This window comes from Bos indicus x Bos taurus, chromosome 4 (genome assembly GCF_003369695.1).
Source record: "Bos indicus x Bos taurus breed Angus x Brahman F1 hybrid chromosome 4, Bos_hybrid_MaternalHap_v2.0, whole genome shotgun sequence".
In the NCBI taxonomy this organism is placed as follows: Eukaryota; Metazoa; Chordata; class Mammalia; order Artiodactyla; family Bovidae; genus Bos; species Bos indicus x Bos taurus.
The window spans coordinates 66,309,423-66,332,253 of NC_040079.1; positions in this window are offsets into that span (position 1 = coordinate 66,309,423).

A 22,831-nucleotide genomic window follows, 5' to 3' on the forward strand; every position below is an offset into this window, starting at 1 on the left:
GATTCTATATGTTACATTTATATTTCATTCAGATCATATAGTAATATTTTCAAAGATAATGCAATCTAAACATAAAAATTACTTATTCCTGTTGAAAGTTCTAGCTAATGTAATTACAGCATTATACTAAAATATTATAAATTATTTTTTAAATAAATAAGAATTGATTTCAATTCCAATTAGAGTTCTTTAATCAGACCCTTGTTGCCTAGAGATCATAACAAAACAGCTTATCCAGGAGGTTAAAGGACTCTGGCACTGTGATGGGGGAAACTTTGAATTTTGTTCGCCTTCTTTGAGCTAGTGTGCATATTTACCTTATTCAACTTATAAAGGAAAAACTGGGACTATGTTTTGTAATTTTTTCATCCAGCTTTTGAAAGAAAGCAGACTGTTGATTTGGAAGGTTCCCCAGACACAGATGCAGAAACTAAAAAATCTCTAAATTTAAATTCCAAAGCATGCACACTGTGCTGGAGAATGGAATAGCAGCCACAGTACACCACAATCAAAACTTCTGAGGCAAGTACAGAGCACCTACTCTCAAGAAGTCTTTCCTCTGTAAACCTCCTTCAACAGAAGTGTCTCCTTTGGCCACTGAGTATTACTATTATTATTATTTATTTTTTAATTTTTTTAGCTTTCTTACACTCAGCAGGGAGAAATTTGTAGGTACTTCATTGCTCTTAAACTATTCTCAGGTCTCAGGGCAAATCCAAAGAAGTTCAAAAAACCTATAAATTAGCAAAAAATACAAAAAACAAAAAAACCCAACAGAATGCATTTTTTTTTTTTTAAGAGAATAACAGAACTCAGCCAACCAAACTGACAATTTGGCTCCAGGTCAACAACAGCAACAACAAAGAGAAAGCTCGTATCTTACTGAAAAGACATAAGCAATAGGGACTTTAAAGTGAGGCAATTAAAACCTGTTAGTTCCAATAACTGCATTCCATGGTTTTAAAAGTTTAATAGTTATGCATTGCCTATGAATTGAATCCAATCCCTGGTTGGATTGATGTTTAAGGGCTTCCAAAAGTTGGCAGCAACCTACTTTTCCAGCCTCATTACACCAAAATGCTTTTTAAAATGTTCCATCCAAGTACCTCTCTTGCCAATGAAAGCCATGATACATCCCAGGGGTCTGAGATACCTAACTTCTATCTTTGAAACTAGTGCATTTTGTTTTAACAGAGGAAAAAAAAAATGCTTTCACCTAGTTGTCCTTTGAAATAAATCCATATTTCCCCAAACATGCCCTATTAACTCTGTACCTCAACCTGATTTCTAGTGCACCGCCCTATGGACTGGAAGACATTAGCAGTCCAGACATTAGCAAGACATGAGAAGCCAGGTAAGAGCTAGAGCCTCAGGTTCTAATCCTGGGCTACCTGTGACTATTTATGGCAGGTAGGCCTCGTGTATCATCCTTGTCACCCTTTTCCCATCTAAAAAATGAAGCCAGATTTGGCTAGTGGATTTCCTTTCTTTTTATTTTGTTACACAAGTACGCATTACAGAAAATGTGGAGCACTTTGGGAAGTAGAAGCCAGGATGGTCACAGGCAGTTCTGGGGAGGAAGTTTAAAATTACAGGGCTGGAGAGTATGGATCCCCCTGGTCCTTCTCTTCTGATTAGACTTGAACAACATTATTTATCATTGATTTTTCTCATTCTATTTGCAACATTTGCACTCTCCCTAAAAACACTACAGTCTCATATCTCCATGTTTTCCTACCATCTCGCCTTTGGGCTGAATTTCTTCTGTACATGTTTTTCTTTCATTGGCTATTAAAATTCTGTCGACCTCTCAATAACTTGGTTTGTTACTGTCTCCTGAACACTTCAGCTTCCTCTATCAGAAGAAATCCCTCACTCTAAATTCACAGAAGACTTTGTGCTGCTTCTATTTTACTGCCTTGATTAGTTATTTGTGTATAGATGGTCCCCAACTTAATGATAGTTTGACTTTCAATTTTTTGAACTTATAATGGTTCTAAAGCAGTAAATCATTCAGTAGAAACCACACTTTGAATTTTCAACTTTCCCAGGCAGCTATACAATCACAAGGGTAAATAACTGATACACATCTAACCATTCTGTACCCATACAACAATTGTGTTTTCATTTTTAGCACAGTAGTACAGACATGAGGAAGTCAATACTATGCTATAAAATAGGCTTTGTGTTAGATGACTTTGTCCAGTTGTAGACTAATATAAGTCTTCTGAGCATGTTTAAAGCAGGCTAGGCGAAGCTATGATGTTCAGTAGGTTGTGTGTTAAATGTGTTTCAACTTAGTGATATTTTTAATGCATGATGAGTTTACAGGGACATAACCTCATTGTTGCTGCTGCTAAGTCACTTCAGTCGTGTCTGACTCTGTGCGACCCCATAGACAGCAGCCCACCAGGCTCCCCCGTCCCTGAGATTCTCCAGGCAAGAACACTGGAGTGGGTTGCCATTTCCTTCTCCAATGTATGAAAAGTGAAAGTGAAGTCGCTCAGTCATGTCTGACCCTTAGCGACCCCATGGACTGCAGCCTACCAGGCTCCTCCATCCATGGGATTTTCCAGGCAAGAATACTGGAGTGGGGTGCCATTGCCTTCTCTTAACCTCATTGTTATGTCCCTGTAAATTTAGGGCTTCCCTGGTGGGTCAGACAGTAGAGAATCTGCCTGCAATATGGGAGACCTGGGTTCGATCCCTGGGTTGGGAAGATCCCCTGGAGGAGGGCCTGGCAACCCACTCCAGTATTCTTGCCAGGAGAATCCCCTTGGATAGAGGAGCCCAGTGGGCTACTGTCCATGGGGTCACAAAGAGTCAAACATGACTGAGTGACTAAGAACAACCCCACTGTAAGTTAAGAAAGATTTGTATATGCTTTCTGAATCTGCTAGATTGTGAACTCCTTTAGCAACACAACTGTATTTTAATCTGTAGCAGGAAACAACAAATCGCTGCTCCTTACCCCTCAAATTGTCAAATCTAATAGAAACTGATGTTCTTCCCAGAAGACTAAATGAAAGCAATTTAATGTCAATGTAATTGCTTTAATATGGGTTAGGATCTGGAATAAGTCACACCCTCTACAGAAAACTAAGGCTCACTTTGGTGAGATTTGCTTTAGGGCCACCTGTGGGCCAGATGGTGCCTTTGAGCAAATAGGCTCAAAGAAAGAGGCTCCCCTCTTGGTGGACACGGCCCAGATAAAAGACAGGCACAGGAAGAGTCAGGTGCAGGCTACAGCTCAGCCTCAACCCCACCAGGTGACTTCACAGAGTGCAGCCTATACATCTGCACAGCTTGGTGTGTCAATTCTGCAGGCTACCTAGGTAAGTAGTGAGAAATTTAACTGGTGAAGTGAACTTGAACCAGTACTTGCTCTCCTACTGTGCAGTAGTCAATTTTCAATTCCAAGAGAACCACTTAAAGCTTCCAGATAAAGCCTGAGCTCCTTACTTAGCAAGTTACAGTTAGGGCAGAGTTGGAGTAGAGGAAGAGAAAGGAGTGGGACATTGGTTTGTGGGGTGGAGCAGGTTGAGAGAGAACACCAAGTAAGGGAGTTGGGACCAAACACCCGTGGAGGAGCAAGGGAGTGTGCCAGCCTTTCCTAGTAGACCTTAGTCTTTATCCCGAAAGACCAAAAATGACCCCAGTATTTGCCTGCTGTGATAAATTTGACTCTGCTCTGCTATGAATGAATTTTGCCTTCTTCTACTAGACCAGAATTTGGTCCTGGAAACTTGGTGAAGCAGAACTCATTTGGGTAGGGTAACATCCTATTAGAAACAGGGTGAACTGGACATGTCCTCACTCCTATGACTACTTGGCTCAGTAACCACTGATTATTTAAATGGACTTGGAGACCCAAGAACTAAGAGTAGCAGAGATGATTCTAATGGACAAAAAGTCCAGATGTAACCATGAATATCTTTTGCTGAAGGTAAGAATAGGCACCTCTCACCTGCCTGGTTCAATAAATTTTTCTTCAATGAGTTAACAAGCCAAGGCAAATTAACTATCTTATTCATACTTGGTGTTTATGTATCACAGTATGATTGAATTTTGATTTATTCTAGAACAGAGAAGACAACTCTAAACTTAAATTGAATCTTTTACCTTAGAATTAAACAGTTTTCTCAGGGTACATTTCTTGTCTAGAGTAATAGCCCCATCTGCTCATGCACCCTAGCCAGAATCCTTGTCATTGATATTTATCCTTCTTTTCATTCCAACTTTAATTCTTACTTTTGATACTTGATTTTTTCCAACATGTGACAACCACATGTGTTTATACTTTTTTTTTTTTTTGGTTGCACCATGGCTCAGATGCTAAAGCATCTGCCTGCAATGAGGGAGACCCAGGTTTGATCCCTGGGTTGGGAAGATCCCCTGGAATAGAAAATAGTAACCCACTCCAGTACTGTTGCCTGGAAAATTCCATGGACAAAGGAGCCTGGTAGGCTACAGTCCATGAGGTCACAGAAAGTTGGACACGACTGAGTGACTTCACTTTTCACATGGCATTTGGGATCTTAGTTCCCTAATGAGGGATTGCACCCATCCCCTCTACATTGGAAGCAGAGAGTCTTAACCACTGGACCACTAGAGAAGTCCCCAGTTCTGGCTTTTTAAATTTGCTTTGAATTCTTTAAAGTCTTCCCATCACCCAGAACAGAAGATCCTGACCCAGGATTTACAACGATCTATATCAGAATTACTTGGTCATTGTTTAAAACATAAGCCAATAAAATCCCTATAGTCCTGCCACAGAGGCACCATGAATGAGAATCTCTGGAGGTTTTGAGATGAAGAGTCTAAGGGTCACTGCTTATTCTCCTACCTTCATAAACTTCATCTGCCTGTCCTTTCTATCTCCATCTTTTCCTACATCCTCAGTTCCAATGTTTGCAGAAATTTACCAGGAATATTTACCACTCTCCTCTTTGTCATATTCTTGGTGCAATCCTACTTATTTTTTTAAACCCTACTTATTCAGCAAAAATACTGTTCAGAAATGCTTATAAACCCATTCCTCACATTTTCATAGAAAGCAAGGGACTTCCTCTCTACCTTCCAGGAGGACAGGGTATTCAGTTCAGTTTAGTCTCTCAGTCGTGCCCAGCTCTTTGCGACCCCATGAATCGCAGCACGCCAGGCCTCCCTGTCCATCACCAACTCCCGGAGTTCACTCAGACTCACGTCCATCGAGTCAGTGATGCCATCCAGCCAGCTCATCCTCTGTCGTCCCCTTCTCCTCCTGCCCCCAATCCCTCCCAGCATCAGAGTCTTTTCCAATGAGTCAGCTCTTCGCATGAGGTGGCCAAAGTACTGGAGTTTCAGCTTTAGCATCATTCCTTCCAAAGAAATCCCAGGGCTGATCTCCTTCAGAATGGACTGGTTGGTATTAGAAAGACATATTTAGTCCCTTGTCATTCCATAAGAAAGACGGAGGGCTTTGTACAGTTATGAGCAAGTGTCTCAGTCCCGTCGGACTGTGTCGTTTTGCTTCAGACCTACCTGGATAAAGTATGTGTGGCTTCTTCTCCTTCTGAATCCCAGTTCTCTGAGCTCCTTGAGGGCAAGGACTCTCTATGGTGCAGACTAGGTTGGTGTCCACTTTGTAGGTCCTATTTCCCTATAGGGTGGCTGCTAAGTCGCTTCAGTCGTGTCCGACTCTGTGCGACCCCATAGACGGCAGCCCACCAGGCTCCCCCGTCCCTGGGATTCTCCAGGCAAGAACACTGGAGTGGGTTGCTATTTCCTTCTCCAATGCATGAAAGTGAAAAGTGAACATCTAGTTGCTCAGTCGTGTCCGACTCTTCACAACCCCATGGACTGCAGCCTACCAGGCTCCTCCACCCATGGGATTTTCCAGGCAAGAGTACTGGAGTGGGGTGCCATTGCCTTCTCCACTATAGGGTGGAAGCCAAAGTCAAATACTAGGGAAGTAGGGTAGGAAGGTTGAGTCTGGCTACAGTTCTGTGCCATGATCTATACAATTTACCTTTAGCAACAAGTCATCAACTTGATCTCTCTGACTTCCCATTCACTGATACCTTATTTAGTAAGCATTTGATATACATTTTTTGGTTGAATCAATGAATGCATGATATTGGTCAATTCTGATGCTTCAGAGTAGCACATAGAAAACACTCTTATATGTAGTTTTTCTAATTTTCTAACCTAATTTTTCTCAAAGTGATAATCACATTAACCTGATAGAATTAAATAAACATCTTCTAATGTCTAAATAGCATATTAAAAAGCAGAGACATTACTTTGCCAACAAAGGTCCATCTAGTCAAGGCTATGCTTTTTCCAGTAGTCATGTATGGATGTGAGAGTTGGACTGTGAAGAAGGCTGAGTGCCGAAGAATTGATGCTTTCGAACTGTGGTGTTGGAGAAGACTCTTGAGAGACCATTGGACTGCAAGGAGATCCAACCAGTCCATTCTAAAGATCAGTCCTGGGTGTTTTTTGGAAGGAATGATGCTAAAGCTGAAACTCCAGTACTTTGGCCACCTCATGCGAAGAGTTGACTCATTGGAAAAGACCCTGATGCTGGGAGGGGTTGGGGGCAGGAGGAGAAGGGGACAACAGAGGATGAGATGGCTGGATGGCATCACCGACTCAATGGACGTGAGTTTGAGTGAACTCCGGGAGTTGGTGATAGACAGGGAGGCCTGGCGTGCTGTACTTCATGGGGTCGCAAAGAGTCAGACACAACTGAGCGACTGAACTGAACTGAATGTCTTTGTTCCCCTTCCTCTTAGCATAAACCTAGTAAGTTATCTCTTCTGTAATCAAAGGATCATAGCTGCTGATAAACTGTCTCAAGCGTTCCTCTTCTACTAGAGTTTACCAGCTCTGGATTTATAAATTTCTTTAAATGCAATGATTAGTAACTTCCCTAAAGTGTCACATAAATCGCCCACTTATATCCCCAGACAATTCCTTTCAGTATGTGTCTGGGATTGACAAAAACAAAACAATAAAACACACACAAAAGACACCACTATGAAAACCTCAGAATATCAAAAATAAAGCAAAACAGTTATTTTATATTAAAATATATATATATAACTTATTCTTGACAATGGTGATTTTAAGCAAAACTATTATGCACCTTTGTTACAGTCTCTTCTCTAAATGATAAATATTCAACAACATTTTATGGCCATTACTTTATTTTGACAATGCTTGTGGATTCCTGGTAAGTCTTAGATTATCAAATTCCAAATCTGAAGTTGAGCTGTAAACCATGACACCATTCAACATTTCCTCTGACCCAATCCAGATAACGTTCCAATATCATGAAGCACTTTGGCAGTGTTTTGACTACTGCCTTTTCTCAATTGCGTTCCCAGCCTGAAGTGTTTTTATATGACCAATCCAGTCTTTTCAACTTTCACTTGCTAACAACAGCTGATTGCTCTTGTCAAAAAATCATGTCACAATAACTATGCATTAAATTCTTAACCTTGCTGATAGTTGCATATGAAGAACTGTTGGAACTAAAACAATACTGCTGTGGAATAGAAGTATTTAAAAATTAGCTTAAAATAGGTGAAAATGTCTCCCTGTTAACTCTACTTTCTTTCTCAGAAAAGTTATGCTTGCTGTTGTATTTCTAGATTGGCTGCAAGATAATCTGCATTTCCACCAATGGTTAACTAACTACTGATGGACAATTTTAGAGGTCACAAGTAAGGTCCGTTATGAAATGAAAGAGCAAAATAAGTTTTATGTTTCTGGAGAAACAGGAAAAGTAATTTATATTCTTGGCAACAATATTAATTATTGTTATGGGAACTACATTTTAGTACCTGCTTCTCTGAGTAACATCCTGAGTGCATTATCTAATCTAATTCTCATGACAACACTGTGAAATACAAATGATTCTTCTCAAAATACAGATAAGAAAATTCTGGAGAGAAAAAATATTTTCCTTATTTTCACAGAGTCAAAAAATTAAAAAATTATAGATGAAATGTTGTGTTTTAACTACTGTTCTTTTCCTGAAAAAATTTCCAGAGTTTTTGTTTTCATTTTTTCTAAACAGTTTTGGCATTCGGATTGAAATTGTTTTCCCCTGTTGTGAAATGCAGTAAAAACTCTTGCATTAAGATAAATGGCTTATTTTATGACCAAAACAATACTTTGGGAAAAGCTGTTTTAGTTAACTTTGGATTTAGTGAGTTTGGCATCAAATATCCTCTCCTACTGCTAGATACTCTCAAGGTGTATCCCACTTATTACTTTGGAAAATACAGCTTCCATAATAACAGCCCTAGAATACTCAGTGAATTTGTCTAGTTGAACAGAAGTAAACATCTCTAGCAGAGATACTTTAGTGGATATTTTGGGATGTGTTTCATGAGGGCTATTTGTAGATCCATAAATTATACTTTGTAGGTGGCTATCAACTCTGCTCCTTGGTTATCTTGGACTCAAAGCTATACTTTTTCTGAAAAAATTAAAGAGTTTCTGGAGAGTAGAAAGAGCAAGATTCTGGCTCCTGAGAGTGAGAAAACCAAACAAGAACTCTGCTCACAGGATGAATCTATTGTTGCTGTTCAGCCACTAAGCCGTGTCTGATGCTTTGTGCCATGGACTGTAGCCCACCAGGGTCCTCTGTCCATGGGATTTCTCAGGCTAGAATACTGGAGAGGTTGCCATTTCCTTCTCCAGGGGGATCTTCCTGACCCAGGGATCAAACCTGTGCCTCCTGCATTGGCAGGCAGATTCTTTACCATTGAGGATGAGTGCATAAGTCAAGTCAAAGTGTTTCAAAGCGTTTTTAGATTCCATATGTAAGTGATATCATTGTGGTAATCATATTGCAATAGATAAACGTATGAAATGGATATGCTGTACACCTTAAACTTACACAATGTCATATATAAATCATAATTTGATAAAAATAAAATTAATTAATATAAAAAGTGTTTCACAGCAAGAATTTATGCATGTGGGGACAAAACAGAAATCCGTTTCCTGGATCTAGAGGCCAAAGTCACATGGTATTAGAATGGGGCTGAGCTTCTGAGTAACAGGTAAAGGTCCCTTAAGCACTTTTTAAAAGGGACAAAGGAAAGAGCTTAAGATATTTCTAAGTACATCCATGTGTGCTGGTGTGTCAGGCTGAAATGGAATGAATTTGTTTTTATTACTTAAAATTGGCTTTTCAAGGGAAAAGACACCCTTTTATTTTCATAAATTAGACTATAAGGTAGATGTCCTGAATTTCTCTTATTCCTCATATTCATCATCGTATCATTATATCATCATATATAACAATGGTTCTCAATTTTAGCTGCTCACTAGAACTACTGGAGAAACTTTAAAGATCCCAGTGCCTGGGCAACAATTAAAACAGAATTGCTGTGGGAACCAGGCAATAGTATTTTTTTAAAATTCCCAGGTGATTCTGAACTGAAGCCAAGCTTGAGAACAATAATCATTATTATCATTTTTCATCCTCATTCCAGTATAATTTTTACTCGATATTTAATTGTGCAAGATATCAAGCTACAGGATTCATAAGGAAAATTTCTTAAAAAGGATGCCTGCTTTGTAGCTCCTCATAATGCAGAAGTTACCGTTCATTTCTTCCTTTATTCAATAATAAACATATTCAATAAATATTGAGAAAGGCTGGAAGCAATGCTAGATGAAGAATAGACAGTGGGAAACAGAGTAGAAATAGCTTGTAACCTCTTAGAACTTCAGTGGAACAAAACATAGAGGGGAGCATGGGATTTTTTAACTTAATTTTCAAGACTTGTGAACCAAGATGCTTATTTTAATATTTTCCAGCTCTATTCTTGACACTGGTAGAAATCAACCAACAACCCTTCTACCTAATACATTAAATACATTTGTACCTTCTGATGAAAATATTGGGCATTCACAATTATCTTTATTCAGTGCAGTAATGATCATAGGAAAAAGACTAATAAAAACCTGAATTCTTTGTTAGCTGACTGTGTATGGTTCTATATCCTTCAAAATCTAAGTGGTCATTTAGAGATGTTAAAATAGTGATTGCAGGTGAAATATATGTTAAACGGATCTATTAAATCGATGCACAGAACATAATTAAATTAGCAAAAATGCTAGAAGAACTTTTAGTGAACATAAAGCTTTTCTTTTTTATTATAATGAAATTGTACTAGTTGATTTTTAAAAAAGTTTTGATTATGTTTCCTGGTCAAATATCATTAGCATATAATAAAGGTATCATGTGGCATACATCTGTGTCAAAATTACTGTGGGCTTTGGGGTTCCCTCGCTGGGACTAATACATAGTTGAGCTAATTAGTCTTCTATTGTTCTTTTAACAGCAAGGCCAATGAGATATTCTTATTTAAAATGGCAACATAAGAATTATTTTTTTCTCCAGTGGTCATATTTCATAGGAGATATTTTTCTGAGCATGATATTTTAAAATCAGGTATCTTTTAATAAAGCTAATTTGCAGGTAATTGTAGGGCTCTATATGTATATGATACATTGTGAATGTTAGAACATTAATGAACACATTATAACAAGTTTCTGTTCCCTTTATTAAGCATTAAAACACAAAAAAATTCATAACAAGTGTGATGGTTATGGCTGATGCCCTTTTGACTGTTGCAATTTTGAAGATAACTTTAGTCAGCTGGAAAGCATATGTTAAAAGGGAATAGCTCAAGTGAAACAAATTCTTGCTTTTGTCTCCAGGTGAACTGCACTGTGAAAGGACACGAAATGCACACGCATTGCCTGAGAGGATTGCAGTATGAGAGAAGGTGTTTCTGCCGAATAACTGAAAACCTCTTTCTACTACCAGAAATATTCAAAAATTGGAAAAGCCTGTTAGTTTTTTTTAAACAAGTGAAACAAGTCATTTGGTTTATATATATATATATATATATATAAAGCATCTTTGTAGGATTATACATTTTTCATGTGAGTTGTCCTGGTAGATTTCCTAAAAGCTGATGCTAGAAGGCAAATATTGCTACGTGAAGGGAGGTATGACTACTCAGGTGTGTGAAATAAAGTGCAGCTAAACCACATTTTTAAAGAAAAAAACAGAATTTAAGAAATGAAGTTCTTCATTATTTCTTATCTATTAAAAGTCTTCATTACATAGTGAAAATGGTTTACTGTTTCACTTCTTGCATTGCTTTTCAGTGAAGCTACTCTTAACATGATTTGGTGACCCTTCTTCCAACTTCTCCCCTTAGCTTGAAAGATTCTTTTCTATATTTTATATATAAATCTATATGTGTGAATATATATGCATATATATATATATATTAGAGTAGAGACAGGTCACTGCTTTCAATTTGTTAAGAAATGTTTTCATGCAATTGAGATATCAAAATATCTGTACATAATGCCAGCTTTCAGTAAAGGTCACATTTTACAGATTCTGAGAGGAAATGTACAGAATAACTTCTCCATATATTTTCTGTTTTCACACAGTAGAATGTGATATTACATTGCTTAGGTAGAAAGCACATCTTTGGTAAAAATTGCTTTTGTTGGTAATGAAAAATGCAATAGTCCAGGAACCTAAATAAACTGGCATGTTATTTAATTTGATGAGCATTAAAATATGAATTACTGGCTATTGAGGGAAATACATTTTGAATATATTAAAATTTTAAAATTAAAAACAATGCAATAAAGGGCCTCTCTATGCTTGAGGTACGTAATGATGTCCTGGTTCTGGTGCTTTAAATTTTTAATACTGATTTCCAACACCTAACAGATAAATTTAGTGTTCCTTTCTTAATTATGTTTCTTTTCTCTTTCATTTTCCTCTTCTCTTTGGCCATGACTTGTTTCACTCTTCTTACATCCTATATTCTTCCTCTTTCTCCCTAACTGCATAAACAAAAGGTTAAAATTGTTTAGGGAAAAGTTTATTTTTACTTCATAATTTTCTACACAAGACATAAACTTTTCTAAGCAGCTAAAGGAAAGCAGAGTGTGTACACCTAGTTTTATTTTGCTACACTGGAATATTAGACAAAGAAACCTATGATTTTTTTTAAACTATAAATGATTGCTAAAGTGATCATAGGATAAAACTTAATTTGCAAAATACACTTTCTTTCATACTGAAAAAATAACTCAGAACCGTTGTCCTACCCTGGACAGTGAATCAGTATCATTGCCTTTTCTTGTGCAAGAGGATATACAATCATTAAAGAGAGAAAGTTTCATAATTATTTTTCTTGACTGATATTCTTCCAAATGGTAATAACAATACCACTATATATTAAATATTTTAACACAGAACATAGTTTATCTGGGCCTTTGAATTCTAAATCGATTTGTATAATCACAGGTGACATGCTAAATGAAATTTTCTCTCTTTTTTTTTTTTTTTAAGAAAGCAGCCAGAACCGCACAGTGATGATATCGTTTATCTTTATACCACTTATTAGCTTTCTGTAAGTTAGTAAAATCAGCCAATTCCTTCAAGAAAATATAAGCAGAAAATGTAACATGTCAAATTCTAGATGTTCAGAGAATAAATCCTTTTTAACTTTGAACAAGGAATTATACAATGTCAACTAATAAATTAGAGTTCACCTTTTATTAAAAATAAATCAGCTAGAGTAATTTTACAAATTGACATACTGATAATTATAAGATACATGTTAAAGTAGAGAGATGAAGCTTACTTTTCCTTGAAGTACTCAGGTATATCTCAAAAATTACTCTTATCCCTAGCCATCAGCTCAACTTTCTACTAGATTTCCACTAAAAACTCTCACTTAAGAATCCTGAGTTCAATTGCCAAAAGCCAATAACAGCGAAAATAAAGTCTGATAGGTGCCCTAATACCAGATTCTACAAGACCTTGTCATTAATTATAAGGCACAAAGTATCATACCATTCATATTTATCACCACAGATTGCCTTGACCCTCCATTTTCCTGAGCCACATTGACACCACCTGGGGCAATCAAGTCACTGGCCACGTTTGTGAAATGAGATAGGACAGTCTTACATGCTAGACTTGGTTTCATCTGCTATTCCTTGATCAGAAAAAATACACACTTTAGGCCAAAGGGTCTAGCATTATAACTTGCTGCCAAAGGAGCTAGATGATGCCACCTGGACGTGTGGAACAGTTAATTCTCAGAATAAACTTTGTCCAGTGGAAAGTAAAATACAGAAAAGAATATGCAATAAACCCATAATTGCATGGGGTGGGGTGCAAATAAATCCTACCTTCTCCGTCTATTACATGAGCTGCTCTGAGGGTGTTTGTCCACACAGCTCTCCTGAGACCTTCAACATAATGAGCAGAAGCACCTGTTTGGTGCCATTGCTGTGAAGCAGTTAGCAGTGTGAGAATGTTTAACTTTGTACTACTTTGAATCCTTCATTACCTCACTTGTCTCATACCTCACTCTTGGTGTCCTGGATTCTTGCAACCCAAATAATCCTTGCCTAGGGCTCTGATATATAAGGAATTTGGGATGAAACACATGTGACGGGATTGCTGCTGCTGCTGCTGCTAAGTCGCTGCAGTCGTGTCCGACTCTGTGCGACCCCATAGACGGCAGCCTACCAGGCTCCTCCGTCCCTGGGATTCTCCAGGCAAGAGTACTGGAGTGGGTTGCCACTTCCTTCTCCAATGCATGAAAATGAAAAGTGAAAGTGAAGTCGCTCAGTCGTGTCCGACTCCTATCGACCCCATGGACTGCAGCCCACCAGGCTCCTCCGTCCATGGGATTTTCCAGGCAAGAGTACTGGAGTGGGGTGCCATTGCCTTCTCCATTGAGAAAAACACACAAAAATCATTCTGAATTTGTAAAGTATGTCTGCAGCCAGATTCAATTATTCAGAAAATGTATTGGTTTGGCCAAAATGTTCATTTGAGTATTTCCATAACTTTTTATGGAAAAACCCAAAGGAACTTTTGGCCAACTCAATATTAATTGGGTAGTTGGGGAAGTGTTCTGCTTAATGTGGGTCAATCAGAATTAGTATCTACTCTGACCATACATTCTATCGAAGAAAAGAGTTAATCCATGAAAACACCTAGACTGGTGTGGAAGGGGGTAGGAGGGTGAGAAGTACTGGCAGTGGCAATACTGTGGAATAATCATCACAAGTAAAACTAGAAAGACAGCAAAGAAAACATGAATAATTTTGGTAGAACATGCTGGCAAGAAATTCTAAGTTTCCACATACATTTTATGTTTGGAATGACATATAGTAAGAAGTAGGAATACTGAAATATTTCATCATAGACAACTAGTAAAAATCTTTCTGGAAACTGAGAAATAGATTGGGAGCTGAGAAAATAAATTTACCCTTGAGATGTAGCAGAGAGAAGGATACCTGTCACAGAGGAAGAAAAGATTCAAGACAACCCATCTACTACATCTAATGGGAGATGTGAAATTTGAGTACTGTACACAATTTTGGAAGCTGTCTTAAAATAAAATTCCACTATTGAACTGAGGAACAAAGCAATTAAAATGGTATTTATAAGATTTAAAAGCAGAAAAATCTCCAAAAATTAATAAATGGCGAGAGGAAAATTTCATGGAAAAAACATGGCATTTGCAACAGATTGCCAAAAGGCATGGAATTTATGAAACTGGAGTAGGGAATCATAAAAAGAAGAATAATGTTAAAAAGCAACAGGATAAGAGGGAAAGACAGCAAGCTGTAATCAGGAAAGATTGTAAGAAATGAAAATGAAATAGCAGCCCTGAGCAGATGATACTGCAGTCAGTGATATAAAGGATATATAACGCTTTCTCAGACATCAAAGAAAAAGAAAAAAAAAAAACATGCACAACAACAGGAAATAAAATGATGGATATCTAACAGAAAGTCTGAAAAGCCAACATGTAGATAATTGCTAAGTGTGAATAAGAAATTAAACCAAACAAAAATGATGCAGTAATTGATGACAGAATATGAGAAAAAAAATCTCCAAGCCAAAGAGAAACTGATACACATTGAGGGAGGGTCACTGCATTTCAAACCAAATGAACAAAGAAACACCAGGCAAATCCCAGTTAATGAGTTGATCATTAAGAAAAAAAAAATTAAATTTACTGTTCAAGAGGAAAATGGATTACCTACAAAGAAACAATTTTGTATTCAATCTCTCCTCTACAACATTAAATTCCTGAATATTATAGAATAACACCTAAAAGAATTCTTAGTAGAAAAACTAACATAAACCAAGATTTTTATAATACTAAAGTAATTTGTTAGCAAAGGCAAGAGAATAATCTTCTTGGAATTCAAATGCACAAAAAACTATGCAAAAACATAGTGTTGAAATTGAATGAAAATTCATTCCAATCTAATCTACCAGGAGATGAGTTAAAATTAAGATCTTAACAATGTGCTTCCCTGGTGATGAAGTTATAAAGAATCCACCTGCCGATGCAAGAGACACAAGAGATGCAGGTTTGATCCTTGGGTTGGGAAGATCCCCTGGAATAAGAAATGTCAATCCACTCCAGTATTCTTGCCTGGAAGATTCCAGGAACAGAGGAGCCTGGTGGGCAACAGTCCATGGGGTCACAGAGTCAGACATGACTGAGCACAACACAACTTCAGAGTGTGAGGACACTGCCAAATATTAATTTTATCGCTCAGTTCTAAGCCTAACTTTCTATAATCAGCTTTATAATTCTGAAGCTGGGACTCTGCAAACTGTATACATTTCTTTTCTACCTGAGGCAATACCAACAGGGGGTGCTTGAGGAGCCTAGGAAGTTGGAGCAGGAAGGACTTGCTGCTCCGGTTTGCTTATTTTTCCTGCCAGCACCTCTCGGCAACATCCCTTCACCTCAGAAAGGACAGTTGGTTCTAGGAGGCTATCTCACTCAACAATCAGAGATCAGCCTCATTTTGCCACAGAGGGACACTCTCAGAGGTCTGAATCCCATCTTTGGTGAGAGCCCTTCCTCCTCTGAGAAAATGGAGTCCTGGTGGCAGTCAAGAGTGCTCTCTCCTTAGAGATTAGGGTCCTAGCTCTGCAGGTTCAGATGTTCCCAATATGTTTCTTTTGTTCTTCTGGCTTAGAGTTGGTTGCTGTTTCTTGCTTTTACTAATTTATGTTGCCTCAGTGTTCTTGTTTGCCTTTTTAGTCCTCTAGAGCCTCTGTAACAACATTTCCCATATTATATTCTCTCAGTGAAAATAGGTCATGTGATTTCTATGTTCCTGACTGAACTCAGTATTTGCTGTCACATTAGAATGGGGTTGCTTCATTGTATCCTTGACCTTGAATTCAGTGCCGAGTTCCTGCCAACTGGCACCAGAACTGTTCAAATTGCCACCTATCGCTAGTGGTAATGGAATGCTTGCTGACAAAGTATTTTGGGAATTCAAGTAGCTGCTGAACTTGACTGTTATGGAAATAACATGGCTATAGGATGAAGGAACTGGAGAATTCTTTTGAGCTACATTGGAGAATCTACAGAAAGAACAAGTCAGTCTCAGATTTTTAAGATCCCAGTTTAAGCCAAAGCCAGAGAACCACAGAGAATCTAAAAGAAACTTTATTTCTTATAGCTACAAGATTATCCTCATTGAAAATTTAAGACTCATGGACATGTTGCATAAATACAACATAGGATGAATTCAGACTTGCTAAATTTTTCATGCAAAAATTTGTACAATGACACTTGGAATATCAAAGAACGCTGAGGACTCACTGGTGCTCAGAAAGGGGAGACTCTTGAACAACCCAAGGCTGTCTAGGTCTCCCTTATCGGTATAAGCTATCTGTCCTCCCATATATTATCTGAGGATATTAGCCCTTTGTTGCCTGAAGACCCAGTGAAAAGTTCCTTTGGGGCAGTTGCTCTGCAAGAGGAATCATGTTTTTCTCAAGATCTATTCCAATTCTCTTTGTTCTTTCTAGGTAAATAACTAGAAACTTGGTATATTCCAGGGGGGCAAATGTGAAGGTTAATCTGGGGGAAAGTATTGAAAATTTAGTGTGTGTATATATTAATATTTCAGCATACACATTGGGATTATGTATGGGAACTAATTCTCAGAAAGATCTTGGACAAATAGAGGAAGGAATATAACACTGGACTGGATAAAATCTGCTGATATTGGTGCATTTATCTGTATTCTGAATTTAATGGGTTAGTTTATGCAGCTGAAAATGGCTTCAATAGTTTTACTTGTTTAGATAACCAAAACTCAGATTCAGTACTGACCAAAGATCTAAATGTAAGACTGGATGGAGAGCAAGGAGGTCAAACCAGTCAATCCTAAAGGAAATCAACCCTGAATATTCATTGGAAGCACTGATGCTAAAGCTCCAATATTTTGGCCACCTGATGCTAAAAGCTGACTGATTGAAAAAGAACTTGATGCTGGGAAAGACTGAGTGCAGGAGGAAAAGGGGGTAACAGAGGATGAGATGGTGGGATGGCATCACCAACTCGATGGACGTGAATTTGAGAAAGCTCTGGGAGTTGATGATGGACAGGGAAGACTCGTGTGCTGCAGTCCATGGGGTTACAAAGAGTTGGACATGACTGAGTGAACAACAAGGAAGGCTGGATACTATAAAGCTTGGAAGGAAACACAGGCAGAATATTCTTTGACATAAATCACAGCAATATCTTTTTTGATCCACCTCCCAGAGTAATGAAAATAAAAACAAAAATAAACAAATGGGACCTAATTGAACTTAAATGATTCTGCACAGCAAAGAAAATCAAAAAATGAAAAGACAACCCTTAGAATCGAAGAAAATATTTGCAAACAAATCAACCAACAAGGGATTAATCTCCAAAACAGATAAACAGTTCATGCAGGTCTATGTAAAAAAAAAAAAAAAAAAAGACACAATCAAAAAGGGCAGAAAATATGAATAGATATTTCTCCAAATAAGATACACACACAATGAACGTTGGGGTGCATCTATCTTTTCAAAGTATGGTTTTTTCCAAATACATGCTCCAGAGTGGGAATGGCCAGAAAGCACATGAAAAGATGCTCACCATCACTAATTATCAGGGAAATGCAAATCAAAACTACAATGAGTTATCACCTCAAACAGGTCAGAATGGTCATCATCAAAAAGTCTACAAGCAATAGGTGTTGGAAAGGTATGGAGAAGAGGGAAACTTTCTACACTGTTGATGGGAATGCAAATTGCTAGAACTGCTATGGAGAACAGAGTGGAGATATCCTAAAAAACTAAAAATAGAGCTGCCATATGATCTAGCAACCCCACCCTTGGGCTAATATCCAGAGAAAACAACACTTAGAAAAGATGCACGCATCTCAGTGTTCACTGAAACATTAGAAGGCAATGGCATCCCACTCCAGTACTCTTGCCTGGAAAATCCCATGGATGGAGGAGCCAGGTAGGCTGCAGTCCATGCTAAGGGTTGGACACGACTGAGCGACTTCACTTTCACTTTTCACTTTCATGCATTGGAGAAGGAAATGGCAACCCACTCCAGTGTTCTTGCCTGGAGAATCCCAGGGACGGGGGAGCCTGGTGGGCTGCCGTCTATGGGGTCGCACAGAGTCGGACACGACTGAAGTGACTTAGCAGTAGCAACACAAAGAAGCAACCTCAATAACCATCTACAGAGAAATAAAGAAGATGTGTGTGTGTGTGTGTGTGTACTCAGCCATTAAAAAAGTGAAATAAAGCCATTTGCAGCAACATGGATGGACCAAGATTTTATATTAAGTGAAATAAGTCAGAAAGAGAAAGACAAATATCATATCACTTATATGTGTAATCTAATTTTAAAAATGATACATATTAACGTATTTTCAAAACAGAAACTGACTCATGGATACTAAATAAAAACTTACGGCTACCAAAGGGGAAACATGAAGGTGAGGGAGGGTAAACCAGGATCTTGGGATTAATTTACATACACTACTATATATAAGACGGGAAACAACAAGGACCTACTGTACAGTACAGGGACCTCTGTTCAATATGCTTGTGATAACCAAACAAGAAAAGAATCTAAAAAAGAAGTAATATATGTATCAGTTCAGTGCAGTTCAGGCACTCAGTCATGTCCAACTCTTTGCAACCCCATGGACTGCAGCACACCAGGTCTCCCTGTCTATCACCAACTACCAGAATTTACTCAAACTCATGTCCACTGAGTTGATGATGCCATCAACTATCTCATCTTCTGTCAGCCTCTTTTCCTCCTGCCGTCAATCTTTCCCAGCATTAGGGTCTTTTCAAATGAGTCAGTTCTTCACATCATGTGGCCAAAGTATTGGAGTTTCAGCTTTAGCATCAGTCCTTCCAATGAACACCCAGGACTGATTTCCTTTAGGATGGACTGGTTGGATCTCCTTGCAGTCCAAGGGACTCTCAAGAGTCTTCTCAAACACCACAGTTCAAAAGCATCAATTTTTCGGCACTCAGCTTTCTTTATAGTCCAACTCTTACATCCATACATGACTACTGGAAAAATCATAGTTTGACTAGATAGACCTTTGTTGGCAAAGTAATGTCTCTGCTTTTTAATATGCTATCTAGGTTGGTCATAACTGTTCTTCTAAGGAATAAGCATCTTTTAATTTCATGGCTGCAATCACCATCTGCAGTGATTTTGGAGCCCCTCAAAATAAAGTCTCTTACTGTTTCCATTGTTTCCCCATCTATTTGCCATGAAGTGATGGAACCAGATGCCACGATCTTAGTTTTCTGAATCTTGAGTTTTCAGCCAACTTTTTTACTCTCCTCTTTCACTTTAATCAAGAGGCTCTTTAGTTCTTCTTCGCTTTCTGCCATAAGGGTGATGAAATCTCCATAATTGAGGTTATTGATATTTCTCCCAGCAATCTTGATTCCAGCTTGTGCTTATCCAGCCCAGTGTTTTTCATGATATACTCTGCATATAAGTTAAATAAGCAGGATGACAATATACAGCCTTGACGTACTCCTTTCCCTATTTGGGACCAGTCTGTTGTTCCGTGTCCAGTTCTAACTGTTGCTTCCTGACCTGCATACAGATTTCTCAAGAGGTAGGTCAGGTGGTCTGGTATTCCCATCTCTTTCAGAATTTTTCACAGTTTGTTGTGATCCACATAGTCGAACGCTTTGGTATAGTCAATAAAGCAGAAGTAGATGTTTTCCTCTAACTCACTTGCTTTTTTGATGATCCAACAGATGTTGGCAATTTGATCTCTGGTTCCTCTGCCTTTTCTAAAACCAGCTTGAACATCTGAATGTTCATGGTTCATGTATTGTTGAAGCCTGGCTTGGAGAATTTGGCATTATTTTATTAGCATGTGAGATGAGTGCAATTGTGCGGTAGTTTGAGCATTCTTTGGCATTGCCTTTCTTTGGGACTGGAATGAGAACTGACCTTTTCCAGTCCTGTGGCCATTTCTGAGTTTTTGAAATTTCCTAGCATATTGAGTGCAGAACTTTCACAGCGTCATCTTTTAGAATTTGAAATAGCTCAAGTGCAATTCCATGACTTCCACTAGCTTTGTTCATAGTGATGCTTCTTAAGGCCCACTTGACTTCACATTCCAGGATGTCTGGCTCTAGGTGAGTGATCACACCATCGTGATTATCTGGATCATGAAGATCTTTTTTGTATAGTTCTTCTGTGTATTCTTGTCACATCTTCTTAATGTCTTCTGTTTCTGTTAGGTTCATATGATTTCTGTCCTTTATTGTGCCCATCTTTGCATGAAATATTCCCTTGGTATCTCTAATTTTCTTGATGAGAACTCTAATCTTTCCCATTCTATTGTTTCTCTCTATTTCTTTGCATTGATCACTGAAGAAGTCTTTCTTATTTCTCCCTGTTATTCTCTGGAACTCTGCAATTAAATGGGTATATCTTTCCTTTTCTCCTTTCCCTTTCACTTCTCTTCTTTTCACAGCTATTTGTAAGGCCTCTTCAGACAACCATTTTGCCATTTTGCATTTCTTTTTCTTGGGGATGGTCTTGATCACTGCCTCCTGTACAATGTCATAGTTCTTCAGGCACCCTGTCTATCAGATCTAATCCCTTGAATCTATTTCTCAGTTCCACTGTACAATCATAAGGGATTTGATTTAGGTCATATCTGAATGGTCAAGTCCTTTTCCCTACTTTAAGTCTGAGTTTGCCAATAAGGAATTCATGATCTGAGTCACAGTCAGCTCCTGGTTTTATTTTTGCTGACTGTATAGAGCTTCTCTATCTTTGGGTGCAAAGAATATAATCAAGCTGATTTCTGTATTGACCATCCAGTGATGTCCATGTATAGAGTCTTCTCTTATATTGTTGGGAGAGGGTATTTGCTCTGTGTATTCTCTTGTCAAAACTCTATTAGCCTTTTCCCTGCTTCATTGTGTACTCCAAGGCCAAATTTGCCTGTTACTCCAGGTGTTTCTTGACTTCCTACTTTTGCATTCCAGTCCCCTAAAATGAAGAAAACATCTTTTTTGGGTGTTAGTTCTAAAAGGTCTTGTTGGTCTTCATAGAACCCTTCAACTTTAGCTTCTTCAGCATTACTGGTCAGGGCACAGACTTGGATTACTGTAATATTGAATGGTTTGCCTTGGAAATCAACAGAGATCATTCTGTCATTTTTGAGATTGCATCCAAGTACTGCATTTTGGACTCTTTTGTTGACTATGTTGGCTACTCCATTTCTTCTAAGGGATTCTTGCCCACAGTAGAGGATGTAAGGGTCATCTGGGTTAAATTCACCCATTCCATCCATTTTAGTTTGCTGATTCCTAAAATGTCAGTGTTCACTCTTTCTAGCTCCTGTTTGACCACTTTCAATTTGCCTTGATTCATGGACCTAACATTCCAGGTTCCTATGCATGTAGATGTATATATATGTATATGTGTGTATATATATATACATATGCATATGTACAACTAAATCACTTTGCTGTACACCTGAAACTAACACAACATTGTTTTAGTAAATCATCTCTATACTCCAACACATTTTTTAAAAAACCCAAATCTTAGGGTTATACGAATATTAGAATATATTATCATATATGACTTGTCCACTCCTCTTCATCACACACCCTAAAAAGTTGCAAAAAACACTCCCTTCACTAAAGAATTAAGAAAGACATTGGTGATAGATATATTAATATTCTTGAAAAACTGTGATTTCAAGTGAGTAATGGGGATCTCATTGTAGAGGCCATGTGGCAGAATCTAACTACTAGAAAGAAGTGGGAACATGTACTATAATTAGCAGCAGGTATTAAGTAGTCATCAAAATGTTTTGGCCTTCAGGGATCTTTCTGTATGCTCAGTTGCTCAGTGGTCTTTGACCATGAACTTAGCCTGTCAGGCTCCTCTGTCCATGGGGAATTTCCAGGCAAGAATACTAGAGCAGGTTTTCATTTCCTCCTCCAGGGGATGTTCTCAACCCAGGCATCAAACCCATGTCCTCAGCATTGGCAGATTGGCAGTCAGATTCTTTACCACTGAGTCACCTGGGAAGCCCCTACAACAACAACAGTCCCTAAGATTGATGGATATTTTACTAAAATATCATTTGATTATTTGATTTTTATCTGTAAAAGAAAAAATTTCAGATCTGGTAGTCAAAAATCTGATTTAAGTCATCACAAGTGGTGACATAGCCTTTTACCCAGTTTCTGGTGCTATATTCCTAGCACCAGGATCCCTAGGTGGAAGAGTAGGCAGGATCTGTTAGCAACACTGCCACAAGTATATGTCATGAATCTTGTTTTACACTTGCCCCAAACTGTACCAGGAGAGGGTCAGATACCATATGATACAGGTGGTGGAAGGTGTCCCACGGCCAAGGAACTTGAAACAAAACTCTGCCA